The sequence below is a fragment of the Emys orbicularis genome, chromosome 2 (assembly GCF_028017835.1).
Source record: "Emys orbicularis isolate rEmyOrb1 chromosome 2, rEmyOrb1.hap1, whole genome shotgun sequence".
Lineage (NCBI taxonomy): Eukaryota > Metazoa > Chordata > Testudines > Emydidae > Emys > Emys orbicularis.
This window is the reverse complement of record NC_088684.1, coordinates 277,940,461-277,966,146: the sequence shown is the minus strand read 5'-3', so window position 1 is coordinate 277,966,146 and position 25,686 is coordinate 277,940,461. Positions and strand designations below refer to the sequence as shown.

The following is a 25,686-nucleotide window of genomic DNA, read 5'->3' as shown; positions in this document are numbered from 1 at the left end:
GGTTTTATGAGGATGAATACTGAGATACTACAGTAATGGGGGCTGTACAAAAAAGCCTAAAATAGGCACAGTTTGAAATTGTTATCCATTAGGGTTTACTGCAGTATACAAAACGTCGAGTTGCTATCTTCAACCAAGCAGTAAAGTTTGATGGTTGTTTTTTTTCATCTTTTCAACTTCAGTATATTTCTACACCCTGAATAACAGCTACTAACATACAATAAGCGAATGTATTTCCAAAAGTTTTGATAGTTATAGGAGTTGTCCTTCAACTTTCTGGATGAGATACAAGCAAGCAAAGCATAAGAGTGAAGACTGATATTATAATAATAGTATAATATTTCAAAAGAGACTAACGTTGCAGATGCAGTTTCAAATGTAGCTGCCATGCTCTGTAATAGTATGGATGGAAAGTCCTTCTAATCAGTGGCTGCAGGTATTAAGTAACAGTGATATCTTTCTAGACAATCAAGCGCTACACTATTATCATACCTTTGATGTGGTGGAACAGTGTTTGCCTAATTTTCTACCTCCTCAGGGTTTCATGGTTAAACGCGGTGTACAGTTTTCTCCCATGCTTGAGAAAATAAAACTGGAAAATTACTTAAAAGGATGGCAGAAATGTAGTTAGGAGGGGAACTGGTTTCTTCACTTGTCTGTAAAGCATCATCTTCACCAGTGAGCCACATAAAAACAATGAAAAGTGTTAGGCAACCTTAACCAAAAGTGGCATTACCACTCTGCATATAATAATAATGACAGATGGAACCTGTGGCAGTTAATCTGATTGGTATGGAAACTGTTTGAATTAATATATGATAAACAATGCAAATTAAAAGAAGCCAGCCTGCCATACTTAAATACTTTACAAAGTACTTTTATTTAAAAATCAGATCTCTGATTCACTGATTGTTTTAGCCGGTCTGTTTTTATGAGACTACAACTATTTAATAATGGTATAGTGAGCAACTGTCAATCTACAGAACATCATTAGCTAAAGTATCCAAGGGCTCCATGTTTCCTAACGGACTACTCCTGAGTAGAAGAATGGAAATTTGAAGAATTTCTCCTTCATTCCGCAGAAAAACGTTAGTGGTTCAGGCCCATAAATCTGCAGATCTGAAAGCTCTTAACAATAAGTACTCCCAAATTCACAGATCTGATGAAGGGGAGAATGGTGAGTGGATAAATTGGTTAAATTGTCCTGCTTCATCCTCGCAACTTTACCAGACAACCCATCTTCAACCAACCAACAGCTCCTTCTCATAATGTTAATTGCAGGATTAACAGTTTTCAGGCAGTCCAGAGATCGTCCTAGATGAATATCCTTTAACTACTTTGCAAACAAAATCATTGCAGTCCCGTGTCCAAGAATATAAAACATTTTCTCTCATAGCTTAGGAACAAAGTGCTACTCTGATTCAATAAAATGTAAAGGAAAGATGAGACTCTGCTAATGTCATTACAATTGACAAAACAGACACATGACCTAGAATTATTCTAAAATGTAGTTGTTCATTTACTATTTCTGTTCACCTTTGTCTTCATATGTTCTCCAGTCATTCGTTTTATTCACATTACACACTGAATGTGCAAACAGGAAAATAACTGTGAGACTTACTAGGACACAATCCCGACTAGTGGAGCAACTGTGTCACCACTGCACTGCAATCTTGGGTGTCTTATAATGCCTTGATGTAGTTACTCCCACCTGGGCCGCTCACAAACAGTCATTCAGCATACAAGTCACGCACAGACACTCAGGATGTGACTTCCGCCTGTCAGCTACACCTTGGCTCTTACCAGCCTGGGTTATGCTGCAGGGTGACCCCACCACACTCCCAGCCCAGAAATGTATGTCCTGTACTGCCCAGCCCTCTCCCGGACAGTACAAATATATTAAGTCTGTTATTCCTTAAAGGGAATAATTTGCCCAGTTTATTATTTTAAATATAGTATTTAGACATTCCAATTTAAACACAGTGGATTAGATAAAACAGTAAAACAAATTTATTAACTGCAAAGAGAGAGATTTTAACCAAGAATCAAGGCATAAAAGTTAGAAATGGTTACAGGAAAAATAAAGATAAAACACTTACTAGTGCCTAACTTTTTTAACAAACGATATTAGATTCAAGCAAAGTGTCTCACCACATGCTCCAGCAGATTAATGACCAAACTCTCAGGTCAGGAACCACCCCCTCCCTGCCCCCCACAGGCCAACGGTAGTTTTCCTTTGTCTTCTTAGGTGCGATACCAGAGACCGAAAGATTGAGAGAGGAGAGTGTTTTGGGCTGTCTGCCCCTTCTTTTTATAATCCTGTCCCCCCTTTGAGAAGCATTTCAAGCTGGGACCAAGGTTACAGGCAGACTATTGAAGAAAGCAAACTCCATGCTATTTCTTTGGTAAGATGTAGATTTTTGTCCCTCCCTCCTTCCTTGCCAAAGAATGGCCACTTAGCAGATAATGGTCCATCAGCCTTGTTTACACCTGGCTGAGGCCTCAGTTTGCCCTTTGTCTCCAAGAAACTGGTTTAGCCACTCCCCAGACTTAGCTAGGAAGCATACATATAACATTGCTATGTGCATTTTGCTATGATATTCTTGATCAGCAAGTTATGAGTCTTTAAATGATACCTCACAAGACATACCTTGTACAAAGCTTATTACAACAGCATGTAGAGTGTGAATACAGGGGTATATTCTGTCACAACCTGCTTTCATTAATCACTCCTTAACTAAACGACAAAGGTTCAGATCTATAAACAAACCAGATTTGCCATTCTTATTGTCTTTCAAACATTTATTTTGACACAACTTCTTCTTTTTGGTCCACTTTCAATTAAAATAGGATAAAATTTCATTAATTTTCAACTTATTACATACAGAATCGTGCCCTGTCGGTAACTATTTCTTGCTTTATTTTAAGATAAAAATATCCCATCTCTCCCCGAAAGATTATTTTTGATCATCCCTGTTTGATTGGCAGTATATTAATAATAGAGCCCAGTATATTAATAACAGAGCCCAGATTTCAAGAACAGCATTCTTATAACAAAAGTACTATGACAAAATAAATTATTTTCAGAGCTCTGTAAATAGATCTCTCTTCATCCATTATATTTATTACATCATTCACTTTTGTCCTCTATCATCCCAAATGTGATGTCCATGTTCTTTATTTAAAAGTGTGAGGGTTTTTTGTTATTATTTGTTTATTTATATTTAACATAATATGAGAGACTAAATAATACTGTACTAATGGAGCAAAATTTAATCATTTTTTACATGTAAAACTGTTGCAATACACCATGCAGTCACCAGATGTCATTATAAGTAAAGCACCACAGGAGAGCATTGCTGCCAGTTAAATAAATGTCCACAGTGAACATCTTGAATGATTTCAGTGCCATCTGACTTGAAATCAGAAATTCTTATTTTCTAGGGCTCTTCTAGATGCTTAACAAATTATTCTGAGTGGGTAGGGGGAGTGATCTATGAAAATGAACATGCTCCAAATCCTTACTTGTTTCCACCAGTATTGGTGAAATTCAAACAGATAGAGTCTCTGCAAAGGATTCACATCCATCCTGATATACCCTAGAATAAAGCTGCTTTTGACAGCATGAGCCTTTTTAGTATATGCCTAGGAGCTGGATCCTGCTCCCACCAAAGTCCATAGTACAACTCCCATTTACTTCAATGGGAGAAAGGGCAAACCTCCGGGTTATAGGATGTTAGAGAGGCCTGAAGTTACTCTGGGTGTTAATGTGACACTGTCACACAGCATAACAATAACAAATGAAATGTAAGCAAAGATGGGGGTCTATCCTGCTCATGCAACTGCATCATCATCAGTAATAAACTGCACAGGTGCAACTGAGCAGAATGCAGCCATACAACTGGAATGCAGCTAACCATTCTACTGATGAAGCATAAACCAAAACAGAATCACCTCACTCTCCCTATTGGCACTATAGTGCTAACAGGAGTGAGAAAGTAGACAAACTTTTTTTTTCCAGTAAAGCAAGCAAAGGTGACTTGAATACACATGGGGACAGATCCGTTCAGTAAAAAGTTCCCATTCTTATCCGGTCACTTTCCAGAATAGAAATGCACTAAAACTATACCACTTTGGGTATTAGACAACATACCAAGAAATGTATTGAGTTGCAAAGCAGGAGAGGCAGCATGAAACATGATTCTCATGCATGCTAATATCACTTTACATAGCTCTGGTATTTAAAGGTGGATTAAAGGGGGCATAGATTATATTTATGCACTTCGTTTAAGGCCCCTTAACACTGCCAGAGAAGTGTAAAGCAGCCTTCATGTAGACGAGAATCAGGATCACTCTATTCTGCTCTACTTAGGTTCTTATATCACACTCATCATCGTGGTAACAGGATTTATCCTCCCTGATGTTACTATTTATTACATGTAAAAGGTGGGGTTCCCCACAGTGAAAATTCGTACCGTTTTTGGTACTTCCACAACTAATTTGTCCTTGATTCATGCTGTCCTTAATAACTCTCTCTAGGCAGCAGATGTCAGGGTTTTTCATGTGGAGTGAAGCAAAAGTAAAGCCACATCCCTAATAAATTGTTTACTGAATATTTACTTTTACCTAGATGACTAACTGCTAGTGAATCTTCCTTTGCTAAAGCCTATGTTTACATGTTAAAGCGCAACATTTACTAGCAGCTATTCTTGCCAAAAATATATTGCATTAATAAATCTTCAAAACAAGCCCTAGTAAATGTCACTTCTGCTTAAATGTTCTGCAGAATCAATGACAAGTGATGTTGCCATTGCCCTTGAAGAATCTCTACGTGCAGCTTGTGTTTGGATCTGAATCCTAATATTGTTTCTGCCAGAATCAATCCTAAACCACTCTAAAACCTGGCTCAGAAACATACAGTAAAAACAAAACAGGAATACATCAAAAGCCATGTAGAAGGAAAAAGTGACCCTGGGAAATTGGAAATTCTGAAATACATGCAGAAAAGCAAAAAACTTTTTTTCTACCCTTTCATTAGAAGCTACACAAAAGAGCTGTCATGAAATACATTTGCTTATTGATGTTCTGCATGGGAATATTTTGCGATAGACTTTATAGGCTACAATACCCCATAATCAATGCAATTGACACATCTTTTGTATCACATTAGACACCTTCATATTAGACTTGTAAAAGATATAAATACAATGGCTGGTTCAGCCTCGTGCTTTCAAAGTTGGAATCTATTTCAGCATGATGTCAGGCAATACAGTATGCTGTGAATTTATCTGTGCATCCTTGACGTTTTTGAAACATCTTCATTTTCTGTGTGGATTTTACTTCATTTTTAAGAAAAAAAGATGAAAAATGGAAAGATAAGAAAAAGGAGCTACACGATACAGGACTTTGAAGTTGTGCTCATTTGCACACAAAAAATGGCAATGCTGCATGCGAATTCCATAATTTGGAACTATGTAGCTAGGCACCACTGGAATGCCCTGTCCTATATACCTTAGAACAGGGGTCGGCAACCTTTCAGAAGTGGTGTGCCGAGTCTTCATTTATTCACTCTAATTTAAGGTTTCATGTGCCAGTAATACATTTTAATGTTTTTAGAAGGTCTCTTTCTATAAGTCTATAATATATAACTAAACTATTGTTGTATGTAAAGTAAACAAGGGTTTTGAAATGTTTAAGAAGCTTCATTTAAAATTAAATTAAAATGCAGAGGCCCCCAGACCGGTGGCCAGGATCCGGGCAGTGTGAGTGCCACTGAAAATCAGCTCGCGTGCCGCCTTTGGCACCATGCCATAGGTTGCCTACCCCTGCCTTAGAAGGTCTACATAGTAGAGCTGCTGCCTTGCCTCTGTTAGGTGCAGCAGTCAGGGCATTTCCAAGAAGATGATATAGCCCCCTGATTCTCTGGTTCATTTGGAACCAGCCAGAGCTCTGAGGGTATGTCTACACTGCAATTAAAAACCCATGGCTGGGTTTGTGGGGCTCTAAGGGTTTTTTTAATTGGTGGTGTAGATGTTCGGGGTTGGGCTGGGGCCTCGGCTCGAGGACCCTGTGAGGTCGGAGGGTTCTGGAGTTTGGGCTGCAGCCCAAGCCGACAGTCTACCCCGCAATTAAACAGCCCTCAGCCCGTGAGCCTGAGTCAGCTGGCAAGGGCCAGCCAAATGGATATAGCTGGAATGCAGCACACTCCAGCCACTTCTCCTTCCCATTTCTAGCATGCCTTCCATGTCAGGGCTGCAGCAGGTAGTGGTATAGGACCCAGCTACGCCAGCTCTGTGCCCACTGTGGACTTCCCAATGCTAGATGAATCCTCACTTGGGAAAATGCATGCCCAGTGAGCACATTTTTAAACACAGCTGTTTCTCTACTATAGGTGCTGAGTAATGTTGAATGTATTAATTAAAGATGTGTTATTTTACACATGTTGTAAAACACATAATTTTCCCAGTGTAGGCCAACCCTTGGAGTGATCCCCACCAAGGAAATCCAGGATTAAAAAAAAAAATTAAGATTTCCTGGGGCTTCCTAGCAGAAATGGGCATACTCAAAGAAATGAAGAATTGATTTCTCATCTTTGAGTAGCTGTTAGACTACAGATATCCTGTCAATGGAACAAATTAAAACAGCCCAAAATTACAGAAATGGTTCCAAAAAATATGGGAGGTTGTTATGGAAAAATTAACTCATCAATTATGTATGCAGCAAAACAGAGAGGCCAAATACATACTTAGATATTTGGTTACCATTTATTCAATACTGTCTTCTTATTTTTTTCATCTTAATGTTTGACAGACACAACTGCTTTGATAAATATTAGTAGAGTCAGTAGTTTTACTCAGTTTAATGAAGTTTCCAGAAACAGCACATCGTGGGTGGTCTAAAGAAGCTCACACTGTAATATGACAATACCCTGCACCAAACAGAGAGATTTGATTATATTATGTATAATGTTTTTCTAAACAAAAAGATACATACTGTATGAGTAACATCCTATTTCTGATGTTTACATGGCAGTGATTTGTAAAACTGTTAAAAAACTTCCTAAATAAATAAATAAATAGTTATAATCTCTCTTGCCTCAAAAGATCTCAGGTTGTACTGTACAATCTCATTACCTATCCTTGGGCCTTTCCAGTGGAAATAAAATATGTCACAACCATACTAAAAAATAGCAAAACCATCAGACTTCATACAAGAATTCAGAGCATGTAATGAAGAGCTTGCCACAATCTCTCATTTCAACTACTGAACCCTCAGAGACATCTTAATTGATAGAATGATATAAACCACCACTACTGTTTGTAAATACAAATCCTTTAAGATGGGGAGCTGAAATGCACTGGAGGAAAAGTTGGGAAACTGTGCTTTCGCTCCATCTCTTTCGCTACATTACAATGAAATTAGAGACTGTTTGAAGCATTTGATGCTTCTTTATGGTGACCTTTTCAGCCTCAGTTGCTCAAATCCCACACAAAATTAACTGAGACTTTGATCTGGATTATCTGTTAAAGAAAAATATTTTATGTAATTTTAAACCATGCACTTCTGAAGATGTGTAATACACTAGCAGGAAACTCCTCAAAGATCTATATTTAATTCTGAAACACTTTGTACTAAATATTTTGACTGTTTCATAACTGTAGAATTATAACCCTGAACTATTGGGGTTCAGTGCCTACTTAGTGCTAGGATTTCAGAGCTCTTGAATAAGGCCAGAAGAGAAAAGGACATAATATGTGTTTCACTGAAAGTTGTATTGAAGCCCCACAAAGTAATTTATATTGTCATTTATAATTAAATAAGGGGATGGTTGGTTCCTATTCTCTTCATAACATTTCCCTAAAAAGTATTTAATAGTTGTATTGGAGGGAAAGGAGGAAGAGATGACATGTGCCTAATATTGTAAAGCAGTTGAATATGGGATTATTTCCAAAAATAAGTAACATTTTCCATTTGCTCTCCAATGTCTGATTTAGGATTTGCCAGCTGGTCATCCAGCAACCATATATCAAAGATTAACCCAATGCTGTTTCAAAGGAGGAGAGATGATGGCCAGATGTTATATGACTCCTGGTGACATTCAGTTGTACTAATGGTGAATGAACCTCATGTGGTTAGGAGGTTCAGTTCAGATATTTAGTCAAACCTACGGCAACCTCTGATTTAGACTTCCAGATAAGAATTTTGGGAAAACAGGGTCTCATAACAGTTCTATTACTTGTAATTTCAGTTGCACCAATGAAAAAATGTGAAAGATTTCTCCTGTAATAGTCCCTCTTCCATTCTCAGTCAAAAGCAGAGGTGTGTAGAAGCCACTTGAAAATTCAAACTATACTAATAATCATCAGTGATCCCTTGAGGTCCAGGATGATCTCTTTCACGGGTTTTATTTTTCATGGGTCCTTTGGGGACTGAGGAGTCTGATCCCTGAGCCACAGGCTGGTTGGCAGACGTTGCAGGTGGTGTTGGAAGACAGGGTTGGGCCGCGATTGCTGTGTGATAGTTGTCTTTCCTTTCTTTTCTGCCATTTTTCTGCAACCACAGCAAGGCGATTTTCCTCAAAAGTGGACATTCCCTCTCTGACAAGTCTTTGCCAGTTAACCCTGTCCTGGGCTGCAGTCTCCCAGTGTGTGGTGTCAATGCCACATCTCTTGATGTTTATCTTGAGGGTGTCTTTAAAGCATTTATTTTTTGGCATCCCTGTTTCCTTTCTCCTTTGGTGAGTTGGGCATACAGCAATTGTTTTGGTAAACAAACCGGCTTATGATCGAGTATATACGGTAATTACTTTTCTGAACCTTGAAAATTATTTAGATTGAGTTTGAGTTTTGGATGATGGATTAAGTGAGTTCCTATCTCCTCCAAGCCCAGCTCATTCATCCCTCCTTTTTACCACACAAATAGGTCTAATTAGGAGGATGTTGTAAATGGCCACATGAGCAGCAGGAAAAAATACATGTGCTATACAAGCCATGTCATTTAATTAGGGGCATTCTCCAGGCTTTATTGTGTATCACACACAAACTCAAACACAGACAGCCTCCATTCTTCTTCCTCATGTTAGCTACTGTTGTTTATTCCAACTGAGAAGCCATTGACCCTTGAAATTATTTACCTATGCCTTGAAGACATAAGTGGTTTTAATTTACTGCTACCTCACAACGGCTGTACTTTCAAAACTCTTTGTTTCCCCTGGAAGATATGAATGCACACACAAAAATATCTGTAGCAAATGTTAAAGGTTTAAATTAAACTGGAAATGAGGAAATTCAGAGTTTGGCTTGACTTATCCGTAACAAGTAACAAACCCCAGGTTCATTTCTAACCTCACATCCAGCATATACAACAATGTTGCAACCTAGGCACAGCAAGGTAACTGTAACTTTAAAATCACTGCTCTTGTCAGTATAAGTCACGTCATGAAAACAGACATTTCTAATGAATTCACTGAGGGCGGGTCTACACTTAAATTCTGCAGCGCCACTGTAGCGCTTCAGTGAAGACACTACTATGCCAATGAGAGAGCTTCTCCCATCAGCGTAGTTAATCCACCTCTGTGAGAGGCAGTAGCTATGTCCATGGGAGAAGCCCTCCCATGGACACAGCGCTGTTGACACTGGGGCTTAGGTCAGTATAACTGCATCGCTCAGGGGTGTGGATTTTTCATATTCCAGAGTGACAGAATTATACCAATGTAAGTTTAGAGTGTAGACCAGGCCTGAGACACCCTTAGCTGAAGTAGCAATAGCAGAAACGCAGCTATAATATTGGAAGCAACTGCAACATTGTGTTTTCATCAGCAAAGGGACAAAAGCTTTGTTATTTTTGAAGGCTACATTTATATTCAGTGTAATAACTCCAAGTATCATTGCCTGACACCATTAAGAGATGGAGGTCATATATATCAAGTTAAAAAAATATTACATTCAGCGCCCATACAAAAGGGTAAATAGGCTCAGATTGTCATGAAGCGCAGTGACATTTTTAAATGTCTTTGTTAATCAGGGTCCTGACATAAAAGATGATGCTCAGAGAATTTGCTTTTCAGACTCTTCTCAGCATGGGTCAAATCTGCTTAATATTCCAAACTTGCTAAGCCTAGATGAACTATGTTACCCTTATGTGATCTCGTTTTTTTCTCCCCTTCTCCTCTGAATTCTAGATGCACTGGTATTTTCAGTATTCACTTCTAAAGGGCAGAAAAGCTACGGTAATACACAGTGAAGCTATTTTCAAGCCTTGTTTATAATGATTTATACATTATACAGTTGCTATACCTGCAGAAACTTTCACCAAAATGTCAGCATGCTTTCTAATTCAAAGAAGTTCAGGAATATTTACATTTTTCAACCCTAATATTTTTTTAAATGTTGCTTGATGAGAGGGAGATAGCTGATTCATACACAAATCAGAATAGAGTACCTGGCTTTCCTCCTACAGTTACAATAGCAAAAAACCCATGTAAAGAGCAAGGAAAACCAGACCCACAGAGCATTAGCATGCAAATAGTATTATTTATTTACCTGAATTAACATTCCATTACTTACTAATATATGTCTCAGTCTCATGGAGGATGTGTCACAAACTCAGTTGCCCCAGCAGTTTTTCATAACTGGGTAATGATGGGTAAAACACACTTCATTGCATACGGAGAATGAGATGCACAACCAATGAGAGAGAGTTACGTTTCTGCCCGTGATACATATAGACAGCAGCAGGAGGCACCAGAAATATTCTTCTGCTTGCGGTGTTCAAAAGCTACCATGTTACAGCCAGACTGAGGAATGCCATAGAGTTGAATGTAGGGCCTCCCTTCTTTTGACCGATTACACTGGTCTACAATTTTTGAGAAGTCGTCTGCTTCAGAGATAAAATGTGCTATTTATTATGTATTTTGATGTGCTGAATTCAAATATGACAATTAAAACAACTGATTGGCTACTGTTGCTAAGATATTTAAGTTTTTACATTTTATGTCTATGTATATTGTGTAGATAGTAGAGTTTTAATCATAAATTGTAAACCTAGGTCTTTTCATGTGTTTATGGTTGCTTTACATGATAATATTTCACCTGTCCTGTTTATGTAACACTTTAAAAATCAGCAAAAGGGTTATATAAATAAAATTTATTATGAAACAAAAGGCAAAAAACTATTATGTACATAGTTTAGTCCTATTCAGTGGCTACTTGGCGCTTCTTGGCTTGTCTCTTGTATTCATTAAATGGAGCATCTCTTGTCACTGTCCAGCAACAGTCTGCAAGCATTGATGGGCTCCATTTGCCCTGATAGCGTTTCTCCATTGTTGCAATGTCCTGGTGAAATCGCTCGCCGTGCTCGTCGCTCACTGCTCCGCAGTTCGGTGGAAAAAAATCTAGATGAGAGTGCAAAAAATGTATCTTTAGTGACATGTTGCAACCAAGGCTTTTGTATGCCTTGAGGAGGTTTTCCACCAACAACCTGTAGTTGTCTGCCTTGTTGTTTCCGAGAAAATTTATTGCCACTAACAGGAAGGCTTTCCATGCCGTCTTTTCCTTGCCACGCAGTGCATGGTCAAATGCATCATCTCGAAGAAGTTCACGAATCTGAGGACCAACAAAGACACCTTCCTTTATCTTAGCTTCACTTAACCTTCGAAATTTTCCACAGAGAAAGCTGCTTGTGTTTTGTCAATGGCCTTGACAAAGTTCTTCATCAGACCCAGCTTGATGTGTAAGGGTGGTAACAAAATCTTCCTTGATTCAACAAGTGGTGGATGCTGAACACTTTTCCTCCCAGGCTCCAATGACTGTCGGAATGGCCAATCTTTCTTGATGTAGTGGGAATCTCTTGCACGACTATCCCATTCGCAGAGAAAACAGCAGTACTTTGTGTATCCAGTCTGCAGACCAAGCAAGAGAGCAACAACCTTCAAATCGCCACAAAGCTGTCATTGATCTTGGTCATAGTTTATGCACCTCAAAAGTCGTTTCATGTTGTCATAGGTTTCCTTCATACGGACTGCATGACCAACTGGAATTGATGGCAAAACATTGCCATTATGCAGTAAAACAGCTTTAAGACTCGTCTTCGATGAATCAATGAACGGTCTCCACTCATCTGGATCGTGAACGATGTTGAGGGCTGCCATCACACCATCGATGTTGTTGCAGGCTACAAGATCACCTTCCATGAAGAAGAATGGGACAAGATCCTTTTGACGGTCACGGAACATGGAAACCCTAACATCACCTGCCAGGAGATTCCACTGCTGTAGTCTGGAGCCCAACAGCTCTGCCTTACTCTTGGGTAGTTCCAAATCCCTGACAAGGTCATTCAGTTCACCTTGTGTTATGAGGTGTGGTACAGAGGAGGAGGATGGGAGAAAATGTGGGTCCTGTGACATTGATGGTTCAGGACCAGAAGTTTCATCCTCTTCCTCTTCCTCGTCTGACTCAAGTGAGAATGATTCTGGTGCATCAGGAACCGGCAGTCCTTCTCCGTGGGGTACTGGGCGTATAGCTGATGGAATGTTTGGATAATGCACAGTCCACTTTTTCTTCTTTGACACACCTTTCCCAACTGGAGGCACCATGCAGAAGTAACAATTGCTGGTATGATCTGTTGGCTCTCTCCAAATCATTGGCACTGCAAAAGGCATAGATTTCCTTTTCCTGTTCAACCACTGGCGAAGATTTCTTGCACAAGTGTTGCAGCATATGTGTGGGGCCCACCTCTTGTCCTGATCTCCAATTTTGCAGCCAAAATAAAGGTGATAGGCTTTCTTAACCACAGTGGTTATACTGCACTTTTGTGATGCAAAAGTCACTTCACCACAAACATAGCAGAAGTTATCTGCACTGTTCACACAAGTACGAGGCATCTCTGCTCACTTTGGCTAAACAGAAATGTGTCCCTTTGCAAAATCAAACACTGACAAATAAGAGAGCATGACACTATATGATTTCTAGAGCTGATATAGGGCAATTTGTTCAGCAGAGTGATGTAAGCTTCGTTATGATTGCATCATCCATGACTTCTAGGAATAACATGATGCAGTTCATATCATGTATGACGCAATACCAGCTTCAGATTGCATCATTCATTGTTTTGCCTAAAAAGCAAGTACTGTCCAAACCCAGTCATAGATTTATTCATAGATCCAGTCAAAGATGTATTTTAGTCATTTCTGGTTTAAATTGAGATCCCTTCCCTTTATAACTCACTTATCCTCCGCCATTCCCAAGTCAAGGGTCGTATATACTGACCCAATAGCATATCTTGAAAACTAGAGCCAATCAACAAGTTTAAGCATCATTTTCGTTCTCAGTGACCCAGAATTAGTAAAGTTTGACTACATTTATTTCAGAAGCATTTTGGCTGTAGAGCAGTGTTACTAAATTTCCTTCTTGAGTCATTCCTTCTCTCATATCACTGGCTGGTCTTCTGGGGAAGAGGGGGCCATTTCCGCTCTCCCCAGAACGGGGAAGAGCGCACAGTGGCTTCTTCTCGCTCTCCATCTCTCGGGAAAGGTTTCAGAAGGCGTGGTGGTTCACACACTGCCAAGTCTATCTACTCAGTACTCTCCCCTCAGAGTCCCTGTGATCAGAGCTCAATATGCTCTGTTGTGCTCCTGCAGAGTGGGTACAAAGCCCATCTGTACTTTTTCAGACCGTCTGCACTGCTGGGGAATAAGATGCAGTTAACAGTGGCTTAGCTGTAGCTCCCTTTTGCTTACTAGTGCAGGCTCTTCCACACAAGCTGACAACATCTAGAAATTCAGGGTTAAACATGAAACCTACCCTGCTATTTAACTTTCAATGCCTCTCTTTTGCTCTGACTAGATATTGCAGCTGTATTGGTGTGCATAAGATCACCATCTACTCTAAGGCAATAATGTCCAGCTACTTCCCTACTTCCCAGGCTTTCTATCCCTGGTTTCTTTTTGCATAGCTTAAATACTATAGTGATAGATTTCTTAGACATGGCTAAAATAGATATATTAGATCAGAAGGTCAAAATTAAGGATGAGCAATCAAGTTTGGGTGAAATAAAAACCCATGTCTTCAGACATCAATCAAACCAAACTTTTCTCCTCCTAGATTATGTTGTGATAATTGGACTGACAAAATTTACCTTAATTGTGAGCTCAACTGTAAAAAGTATGTAAAAGTTCATAATATGTCATAATAACCTGTAACAACAAACGTTGACTGGAAATGGCATGAAAGGGAGACAGAAAAACTAAATTAGTTTACACTCAAGGACTGTGTTAAGATCATGTTTGGTAAACAAGAAAAGTGTGCCCAAAAATTAATAAACCAAAAACAGTGTATTGGAAACTAGGCCTAACTGGTGGACAAAATAATGAGGGGATAGGCTATTCCACTCATCACTACCTTTTTGGATCCTTAAAGAAAAAGACATTAGAGGGAAAACACAGAAGAACAAATGGAGACTACTGGAGCAAGCTTCATCATCATGGCTCATACATTCCATCTAAATTAACACAACAGTGGGGAACCCCCAATTCTTCTCTGAACCACGCCACACTTTTGGCCATTTTGAAGTTCACTAGTCCAAACATTTCACTTTATTTATTCTCTCTAGTCTTCTTGACAAACAGGCAATGCCTGCTTCTCACATTATTTTTAAATTTAAACCCATCCCCCATTTAATTATTTAAATGACTATAAATAAGAAAATGAAATGCTTGGGCTCCCTTGTGACGCTCTTACTGAACATAGCTCATGGGCATGTGTAACACCGACAGACCCCGGTGGGTGGGATTGAACTGGGGACCTCTGGAGTTTAGTGCATGAGACTATACCGCATGAGCTAAAAGCCAACTGGCTGTTAGTTAAGGCTGTAGAGTAAACTCATTAATTTCTCTCTCTCTAAGTGGTCTCAGTGCCACTAGATGGGACAGAACACCACACCCAGGAGGTGTGAGAGTTACATACTTCTTCTATCTGAGGAAGCATGCCCCAAGCTTCAGAGACTTCCCAGTTGAAATCCCAGATGAGCCCCCACTTGTAACACCGACAGAACCCCAGTCGTCGGCAGACAGGATCGAACCTAGGACCTCTGGAGCTAAATGCATGAGCCTCTATTGTATGAGCTAAAAGCCATATGGCTGTTAGTTAAGGCTGTAGAGCAGACTCATTAATCTCTCTCTAAGTGGCATCCGTGCCACTAGATGGGACAGAGCACCACACCCAGTAGTGCGTGGATTACAAAAACACCATCCCAAAGCAAGCATAAACCAGGGGTGTTCATCAGACTGAGGTCGTAATACTGAGCAGAATCTGTGTCACACTGTATATGAATTCTCTCTCTCTCTCTCTCACTCACACACAAACACACACACACACACACACTTTGGCCTGATTTTCAGTGGTGCTGAATGCCCGCAGCGCCGATTTAATTAAACTGGAGTTCAGAGTGCTCAGCACTTGCATAAGGCAGGACCTTTATGTATATAAGATTGCAGTGCTCTGATGATTGTTAAACAGGAAATCACTTTTATCATCCCAGCTGTTAGAGGAGTTGATAGAAAAGTCTATATTCAAAAACGGTATCTTTATCTACTGCATCTCTGGCTGTTTGCATAAACTATTTCTATAGGAAATAAATATGTAAAGGTGGCATCAATTACTGAAGTTTCAATTACAGCACAGAAAGGCAGGAGAAGCCATGCATGTGGAAATGACTAATTTGAAAAAGGAATAAAGTACATTTTTCAGATAAACTGCAGTAATTTCATTTCTGAAGAATTTAGGCAGGATATTTATTCACTCCTCAACAAAGGAGATGACAGAATCTGTGTATGATAAAAATCTTCTCACTTCCTTCTTTGGACAAAGATGCAGTCACAAGGCTGCTTTTCATATTCAAATCCCTCAGTTATTAGCTTTACTACCTCCTCTACCTTTGGCAATTGCCTCGGCTTTCCTATATTCTTCTGCAGATCAAAACAAAAAAATTCTGAAATACATTGCCCACATTCTGAAAGTTAGCGGGCAAATATCCAATTATGTACTTAAAAATATCACCAGAAATTATTAGACCATGTATGTGAGATTCCAGATATAATCCACATTTTACACATGAAGCATAAAGATGAAGAATCTGATTTATGCCATTTTATTTTGATTTGGCAGGGGACTTAGGGAGTCAGCAAAATTACCTTGCAGAAATCACAAAGGCACTAAGATTCTGTTCCCAGTGAGGCCCCCGCCCTGCAATAAGCAGCAATGACCATAGGGATTGGCAGGCTGAGTTCACCTAGTTTTCAATAGTTTTCAACATCTAACTCAGATTGGCTTGCCAGGGCCTGGGCCATCAAAAAGTCTCTAGTAACCTGAACTAAAAGGCAAAGGGCCCTGACCCAGCCTGGCTTCTTGGGTTATGGTAAAGGGAAAATCCTTCCTCCCTCCTCTGGTTTCAACTGGGAACTGCCATTTGATAGATGCAGCCAGCCTTTTTTATTTGTCCTACTGGGTCCTGATTGGCTGCTGCCTGCTCCCAGCTCTTCTAGCTGCTGGAGAACCAAGTCTTGCTGGTTTCACAGCAGTTAACTCTGGAGGTCTTTCTAGGTAACCCGAGAGGTCCAAACATTGCTGCTTTTCTTTGCTTAAAGGGATGCTTCCTGGGGTGGAGTGCAACAAGGCAGTGGGGGTCTCCAGCAGGGGGCAGTGAATGCCCGATATACCCCATCACATAAGCCAAATCCTGAAACTCAGTAAATAGAGTGATGCTGCATTAGGTGCAATCATTAGGTGGAGGGATATATAGTGCCTTTCATCACAAAGGATTCCAAAGTAATTCACACATTATACATATAGGGAATCCTGCAGCCACAGATGGCGCAGGAAAAACAGCCAAAATAGAGAATCTGCTGGAAAAAATTACAGGAGGTGAAACTTTGACCAAGAACACCTAGACAAAATTCTACTTCTACAAAAGGTGCCATAAAATCTTTAATGGTCAAATAAAAAAAAAGAGACTCTCTGTGATCTCATCAGAAAGAGCCATCTACATTTAACACACGGATCTCTGTCTCTTCTAATGTTGAACCCTCTTTTTCCTTTTATCTGCCCACGTCTCTCCACTTTTACTTCTTTTACCTAATATACTGCGACAATATATGAAAGGCTTGATTTTTCACGGGTGCTGAGCACCCTCCACTCCCACTGACTTCAATGGAATCTGCACCTCAGGACATAACTGTAAGAGGGGAAAAAAGAATAATCTTTCCCTTCCCTCCCTCTCTCTTTCCCTTTGTGACAATACTGCTCATAGGCTCTCTAGGGACTGATTTATTTTAGCCACAAGACTGACACTTGAAATTTTACAATGGCCAGTTCATTTTCACAGCCCTTAAAGATAACAAATACTCAGTAGTTTTAAATTACTGAATCATTCATTCAACTTAAAATGCCTGACAATTAACATTTTTATGGAAAGTAATGAATTGTAATTGCATGCAATAAAAATATAAGTAAAGGGAACACTGATAAATACCACAAAGTAAATACATCATTCTGCAAATGAATTAGTGTTTAATGAATATCCATTACTAATTGCTGAAGATTACTTGCAGAATGAATACTTTGTTTTTACTATTTATTAAATTAACTTCAAAACATTATTTCAGTTACTAATTTTTTGTAATTTTTAATCATTTTGGTTCTTTGAGTGAGATGCAAGATGCCGCACATGAACAGGGTCTAGCCTGAAATAATGTGGAGCCATTAAGTCCCTCAGTGGGCTAACCAGATTTGCTGGACACATGTGCAAGCTGCAGTGATTGGTTCACACTTTGGAGACTTCTTCATTGAGAAATTATCTAGAGAGACTGCAATTACTGTATATATTAAGCAACTTTTCTATTAAAGTGACACAGTCTGAGTCCTCTGCCTCTCTTTTTTTAGCATATAGAGGCTAAAGCAGACTTTGTCGAGGGGTTTGCAGATGCTGCCATTACAACTATTCTCCTGTTTATCTCTGAGGTCAGGCTGTTACACAAGATCAAAGCTGTTCCTGTAGCCACATCTCAAGAACACTGTCTTCTTTGCTTTGTGCAAGGCATATAGATTCCAAAATGGAGTCTCAAATGCCACTATTTCTACACTGCCTCCTCTGTAAAGTCCAAAGTCTTGTCCTATTGAAGTCAGTAGCAAAGCTCCTATTGACTTCAGTGGGTATGTCTACATTGTAATTAGACACCCGTGGCTGGCCTGTGCAGTTAACTCAGGTTCAGGGGTCTTGTGTTAAGGGGCTGTTTAATTGCATAGTATATGTTTGGGCTCGGGCTGCAGCCCGAGCTCTGCAACCCTCACACCTCACAGGGTCTTTGAGCCCATGCTCCAGTCCAGCCTAAGCCCAAATGTTTACCCTGCAATTAAACAGCCCCTTAGTCCGAGTCCCAGGAGCCTGAGACAGCTGGCTCAGGCCAGCCGCGGGTTTGTAATTGCAGTGTAAAGACGCACCCAGTGGGGCCAGGTCTTGGCCTTCGTTCATTTAAAAGTGTGTGTAAAGATGCCACACCTAGCAATGCAGCTGCCTTCTAGGCCAGTACTACAATGCCAGTAACTACTATGATCCCAAGATCTGCTGAGGCTTGAACCTAAGACCTTTTCACATATGCACAGGATTTTTTTTTATTTTATTTTTTTCGGTCAATTCAAAGCAACACTTTGCATTTTTCTTTTACACCTGTTTAACTTTTTACTTCTTTCAAGACAAAACTGAATTTTGCGTGAGGGCATATTGTGAGTAGGGTTGCACACTCATTGGGGTTGAACTGCTACAACTGAACACAACTTTGTATCTTACAAGGATAATTTTACACAGTTTTATATTCAAGCTGCTCGGTCATTAACATCAGAAAAGCTGCTACCTGTCTGAACTTGTGGCTTTTTGGCATATTTGAGACTTTGGTTTCATATTGAGTTTGTACTGTTCTTTCAACTGGGAAAGGAGTGCTGAGAACATATGCTTAATCCTTGGCTGGAGAGATGGCCTGTGGCCAGTGCTTAATTTGTGCCAGGGCTGCACCCTGGCACCTCTGGGCTTGGCAGTTCATAGCCCCAGCACCTCTGGGCTTGCTGCATCAGTTATGAATGTAAAAAAAAGTTACTTGAGCCCCAGCACCCCTTTTGTTACAAATTAAGCACTGCCTATGGCATCTGGACAGCATCCCCAATGGCCAATTAAGAAGCAGAACTGAAAGTAAGGCAAGGCCAGTCTTTCACAGTTGACATAATGATAGCAAATGAAGGACTTCAAAGCAAGGATAGAAGTATGGAGATTTCACATGAAAAGTATATGTGTGTTTCATAGAGAGACAGTGATTCTTGTAGATTTTCAGCAGGTGGCATCTCACTTTGTAGCTTGTACAATGTGGAACGTAGGTGCTTAATAAATAATATTACGCAGAGATAAATGTATCTTATTTTTTATAAATACGTGGTTGGACCATGGAATCACTTTTATATTAACTCCTGAATATATCATGCCAAGTAACACCAATATTATATAGAAAACATATAGTATTCACATGAAGGTAACATTTTTATTCCAGCTAGGGTCTGTCAGAAACATGAATGGTTTGTCTCCCATCCCCCACAAAAAGGAGATTAACTTTCATAATAGACTTTGTTTTGGGACAGGGGGCAAATCTCACTACAGTCAGAATACTAAGTGCAAAATAAATAAATAAATAAATAAATAAATAAATAAATAAATCCTCCTTACATTTCAAACCATCAGAACCCTGGGTGGGTGAATGAAAACAAACCACGGTTACTCAAAAGCATAAAGGGATGATTATACAGTTATGACTGAAGCAACAAACACAAATATGCACAGGATTATGGCCCCAATTCAGGAAAGCACTTAAGCATATGCTATGTTCACCCCTATTTAAGAAAATATTTAAGCAAATGCTTAAGGCCCAGGACCTAACCAAGTAATTAAATGCTTTTTTGAATAGATACACTTTTCTGAATTGGGGCTTATACTATTGTCTTTTTCCATCGAGAAGGGCCCAGGCTGCAAAGTTCAGATCTGGATCCAGATTTCCCACAGTCTGGGAATATTCTGAGCTGTTTTGACTCCATCACTAATTTTTTTCTATGGGCTATAAAAGGTGATTACAGTAATTGTGAATTAACTGATTCTTTTCACGACATGTCTTAGCTCACATATATTACAGCACTCTTACAGTATAATGCCATCATGTACCATCCACTTGCTTTGTATGTTCTCAGTAATTATGGTTCTAACATACAAAGTTAGTAATCAATACATTATTTTAGAGATCATAATGCTGTACATTTTGTACCAATCTACTATTGTCATTCTGCTGCTTAAAGTCTCCCTCTCATCTCCCTCCCCCACCACACTCTCCTCTGTCTCTTCTGGAAGCTCCCCTCTGCTTCCCAATCCTAGCTCAAAAGCTATATTACCTCTCATTTTATTACATTTTCCCCCAGGAGAACCTGTAACCCGAATTTACCAACCTCTCCCCAATTAGTAAAAACAAAAACAAACAAACCAAAAAAAACCCAAAAAAACCACCCTTAGTCACTCAATTCTTTTTCAACCTCATTTACTTTCCATTTAACAGATGGTTGGTGTAGCAGTCAGGCACTGAAGTAAGAACAAAGGTTGGTGCTCTGTTGCAGTCTCTTTAGGGTAGAATTAAAGGAGAATTCTCTATCGGAGAAAGCCACCTCTCTTCAATATTTCAATCACTGCATTATTATTATAAAGCTTGTCTATGAAAGGAAGGGTCTCAGAGTGTCCTGAACTCCTAGAAAATGTCTAGTCTACAATGCCTCTCAGAAAAAAGGAATGCTCCGGAGAGAAAATAACCTTTGTGTAAGGAAAGATTTGTTCTGCAATATTTTGTGAGCACTGGATTTACAGAGAAGAGATGAATCTTTGCATTAGAATCATCTAGGCACAGAAACCAGCACGGAAATTACATCACATTGCATGACTCTAGCTATGCTGCTCTCTCCACTCTTCTCCCTGACTGATGTACATAGGGGCTGAGCAGGATTATGGAGTGTATGATTCCTATTTCATTGATACATGCCCATGGCAGAATGGCACAATGTGCAATGCTGAATCCTACAGTGGGAATCCGGTTTATTTTCAGTGACATTCTTTAAAAAAAATTCTCACTTATGATGTCTCTTTCTCAGATAGAATTTCAAGGATAAGGGAAGGCACAAGGCAAACCCCAGTTTCTTTTTCGCCCAGTGGTGGATTGTTCTCCCACACAACTGCCTCCAATTTTAAGTACATTTAAATGCAGGCAGAATGTTCCATACTGGCGCTTGCATGTCTGTCCATAGCAGCAACTCATCAAACCTTAAGACAACACCACTTCTCTTAGCATCCTGAACAGCATGCTCAGGACATGAGAAGGCAACCTCTAGGAGAATAGAATCATAGAATATCAGGGTTGGAAGGGACCTCAGGAGGTCATCTAGTCCAACCCCCTGATCAAAGCAGGACCAATCCCTAACTAAATCATCCCAGCCAGGGCTTTGTCAAGCCTGACCTTAAAAACCTCCTAGGAAGGAGATTCCACCACCTCCCTAGGTAACCCATGCCAGTGCTTCACCACCCTCCTAGTGAAAAAGTTTTTCCCAATTTCCAACCTAAACCTCCCCAACTGCAACTTGAGACCATTGCTCCTTGTTCTATCATCTGCCACCACTGAGAACAGCCGAGCTCCATCCTCTTTGGAACCCCACTTCAGGTAGTTGAAAGCAGCTATCAAATCCCCCCTCATTCTTCTCTTCTGGAGACTAAACAATCCCAGTTCCTTCAGCCTCTCCTCATAAGTCATGTGCTCCAGCCCCCTAATCATTTTTGTTGCCCTCCACTGGACTCTTTCCAATTTTTCCACATCCTTCTTGTAGTGGGGGGCCCAAAACTGGACACAGTACTCCAGATGAGGCCTCACCAATGTCGAATAGAGGGGAATGATCACGTCCCTCACTCTGCTGGCAATGCCCCTACTTATACAGCCCAAAATGCCATGAGCCTTCTTGGCAACAAGGGCACACTGTCGACTCATATCCAGCTTCTCGTCCACTGTAACCCCTAGGTCCTTTTCTGCAGAACTGCTGCCTAGCCACTCGGCCCCTAGTCTATAGCCGTGCATGGGATTCTTCTGTCCTAAGTGCAGGACTCTGCACTTCTCCTTGTTGAACTTATCAGATTTCTTTTGGGCCAATCCTCTAATTTGTCTAGGTCCCTCTGTATCCGATCCCTACCCTCCAGCGTATCTATCACTCCTCCCAGTTTAGTGTCCTCTGCAAACTTGCTGAGGGTGCAGTCCACGCCATCCTCCAGATCATTAATGAAGATATTGAACAAAACCGGCCCCAGGACCGACCCTTGGGGCACTCCGCTTGATACCGGCTGCCAACTAGACATGGAGCCATTGATCACTACCCGTTGAGCCCGATGATCTAGCCAGCTTTCTAGCCACCTTACAGTCCATTCATCCAGCCCATACTTCTTTAACTTGCCGGCAAGAATACTGTGGGAGACTGTATCAAAAGCTTTGCTAAAGTCAAGGAATAACATGTCCACTGCTTTCCCCTCATCCACAGAGCCAGTTATCTCATCATAGAAGGCAATTAGGTTAGTCAGGTATGACTTGCCCTTGGTGAATCCATGCTGACTGTTCCTGATCACTTTCCTCTCTTCTAAGTGCTTCAGAACTGATTCCTTGAGGAACTGCTCCATGATTTTTCCAGGGACTGAGTTGAGGCTGACTGGCCTGTAGTTCCCCGAATCCTCCTTCTTCCCTTTTTTAAAGATGGGCACTACATTAGCCTTTTTCCAGTCATCCGGGACCGCCCCCAATCGCCATGAGTATTCAAAGATAATGGCTCTGCAATCACATCTGCCAATTCCTTTAGCTCCCTTGGCTGCAGTGCATCTGGTCCCATGGACTTGTGCTCGTCCAGCTTTTCTAAATAGTCCTGAACCACTTCTTTCTCCACAGAGAGCTGGTCACCTCCTCCCCAGGCTGTGCTGCCCAGTGCAGTAGTCTGGGAGCTGACCTTGTTCATGAAGAGAGAGGCAAAAAAAGCATTGAGTACATTAGCTTTTTCCACATCCTCTAAAACAACAAGGAGTCCGGTGGCACCTTTAAGACTAACAGATTTATTTGGGCATAAGTTTTCGTGGGTAAAACATTATATAATGACACATGAAGAGAAGGGAGTACCTCACAAGTGGAGAACCAGTGTTAACAGGGCCACTTCAATCAGGGTGGATGTAGTCCACTCCCAATAATAGATGAGGAGGTGTCAATTCCAGGAGAGGCAAAGCTGCTTCTGTAATGAGCCAGCCACTCCCAGTCCCTATTCAAGCCCAAATTAATTGTGTTAAATTTGCAAATGAATTTTAGTTCTGCTGTTTCTCTTTGAAGTCTGTTTCTGAAGTTTTTTTGTTCAAGAATAGTGACTTTTAAATCTGTTATAGAATGTCCAGGGAGATTGAGGGATCTTCCTGAAAACACCATCCAGGCCACCATGGATGTAGAAGCGCTTTACACCAATATTCCACATGAGGATGGATTACAAGCTGTCAGGAACAGTATCCCTGATGAGGCCACAGCACGCCTGGTGGCTGAGCTTTGTGACTTTGTCCTCACCCACAACCATTTCAGATTTGGGGACAACTTATACCTTCAAGTCAGTTGCACTGCTATGGGTACCCGCATGGCCCCACAGTATGCCAACATTTTTATAGCTGACTTAGAACAACACTTCCTCAGCTCCATGCATCTGAAGAAGTGAGGTTTTTAACCCACAAAAGCTTATGCCCAAATTAATCTGTTCGTCTTTAAGGTGCCACCGGACTCCTTGTTGTTCTTGTGGATACAGACTAACACGGCTAACCCCTGATACTTTCCACATCCTCGGTCACTACGTTGCCTCCCTCATTCAGTAAGGGGCCCACGCTTTCATTGACTTTCTTCTTGTTGCTAACATACCTGAAGAAACCCTTCTTGTTACTCTTAAAATCTCTTGCTAGCTGCAACTCCAAGTGTGATTTGGCTTTCCTGAGTTCACTCCTGCATGCCTGAGCAATATTTCTATACTACTCCCTGGTCATTTGTCCAATCTTCCACTTCTTGTAAGCTTCTTTTTTGTCTTTAAGATCAGCAATGATTTCACTGTTAAGCCACGCTGGTCGCCTGCCATATTTACTATTCTTTCTACACATCGGGATGGTTTGTTCCTGCAACCGCAATAAGGATTCTTTAAAATACAGCCAGCTCTCCTGGACTCCTTTCCCCTCATGTTATTCTCCCAGAGGATCCTGCCCATCAGTTCCCCGAGGGAGCCAAAGTCTGCTTTTCTGAAATCCAGGGTCCATATTCTGCTGCTCTCCTTTCTTCCTTGTGTCAGGATCCTGAACTCGACCATCTCATGGTCACTGCCTCCCAGGTTCCCTTCCACTTTTGCTTCCCCTACTAATTCTTCCCTGTTTGTGAGCAGCAGGTCAAGAAGAGCTCTGCCCCTAGTTGGTTCCTCTAGCACTTGCACCAGGAAATTGTCCCCTACACTTTCCAAAAACTTCCTGGATTGTCTGTGCACCAGCAGATATCAGGGTGATTGAAGTCTCCGATGAGAACCAGGGCCTGTGATCTAGTAACTTCTGTTAGTTGCTGGAAGAAAGCCTCGTCCACCTCATCCCCCTGATCTGGTGGTCTATAGCAGACTCCCACCACAACATCCCCTTGTTGCTCACACTTCTAAACTTAATCCAGAGACTCTCAGGTTTTTCTGCAGTTTCATACCGGAGCTCTGAGCAGTCCATACTGCTCTCTTACATACAATGCAACTCCCCCACCTTTTCTGCCCTGCCTGTCCTTCCTGAACAGTTTATATCCATCCATGACAATACTCCAGTCATGTGAGTTATCCCACCAAGTCTCTGTTAATCCAATCACATCATAATTCCTTGACTGTGCCAGGACTCCCAGTTCTCCCTGCTTGTTTCCCAGGCTTCTTGCATTTGTGTATAGGCACTTAAAATAACTCGCTGATCGTCCTGCTTTCTCAGTATGATGCAGAGTCCTCCCCTCTTGCGCTCTCCTTCTCGTGCTTCCTCCCGGTATCCCACCTCCCCACTTACCTCAGGGCTTTGGTCTCCTTCCCTGGTGAACCTAGTTTAAAGCCCTATCAATAAATAAACCTAGTTTAAATACTATCAATAAATATTGGCATGGGAAAGGGAGGGAGTCAGGAAAAGACAAGAGTGATACACACTACAAGGAGGGAGAGGAAACAAGGGGACAGTCCAGGGGCGGCTCCAGGCACCAGCACAGCAAGCGCGTGCCTGGGGCAGCAAGCCACGGGGGGCGGCGTGCCGGTCGCTGTGAGGGCGGCAGTCAGGCTGCCTTCGACGGCGTGCCTGTGGGAGGTCCGCCGGTCCCGCGGCTTCGGTGGCAATTCGGCGGCAGGTACGCCGAAGGCGCGGGACCGGCAGATCACCCACAGAAACGCCACTGAATCTCCATGACCAGTGGACCGCCCGCAGGTGTGCCGCCGAAGGCTGCCTGACTGCCGTGCTTGGGGCGGCAAAAAACATACAGCCGCCCCTGGGACAGTCTCAGGCCCAATGAATTTACATCAGCTG

General features: G+C 41.1%; 1 protein-coding gene across 1 annotated transcript in view; it reads right to left on the bottom strand.

The window, feature by feature from the left end:
• The window catches only part of PTPRN2 (protein tyrosine phosphatase receptor type N2), a 959,094-nt gene that overhangs the window by 615,501 nt on the left and 317,907 nt on the right, over positions 1-25,686 (bottom strand). The window lies entirely within an intron of this gene.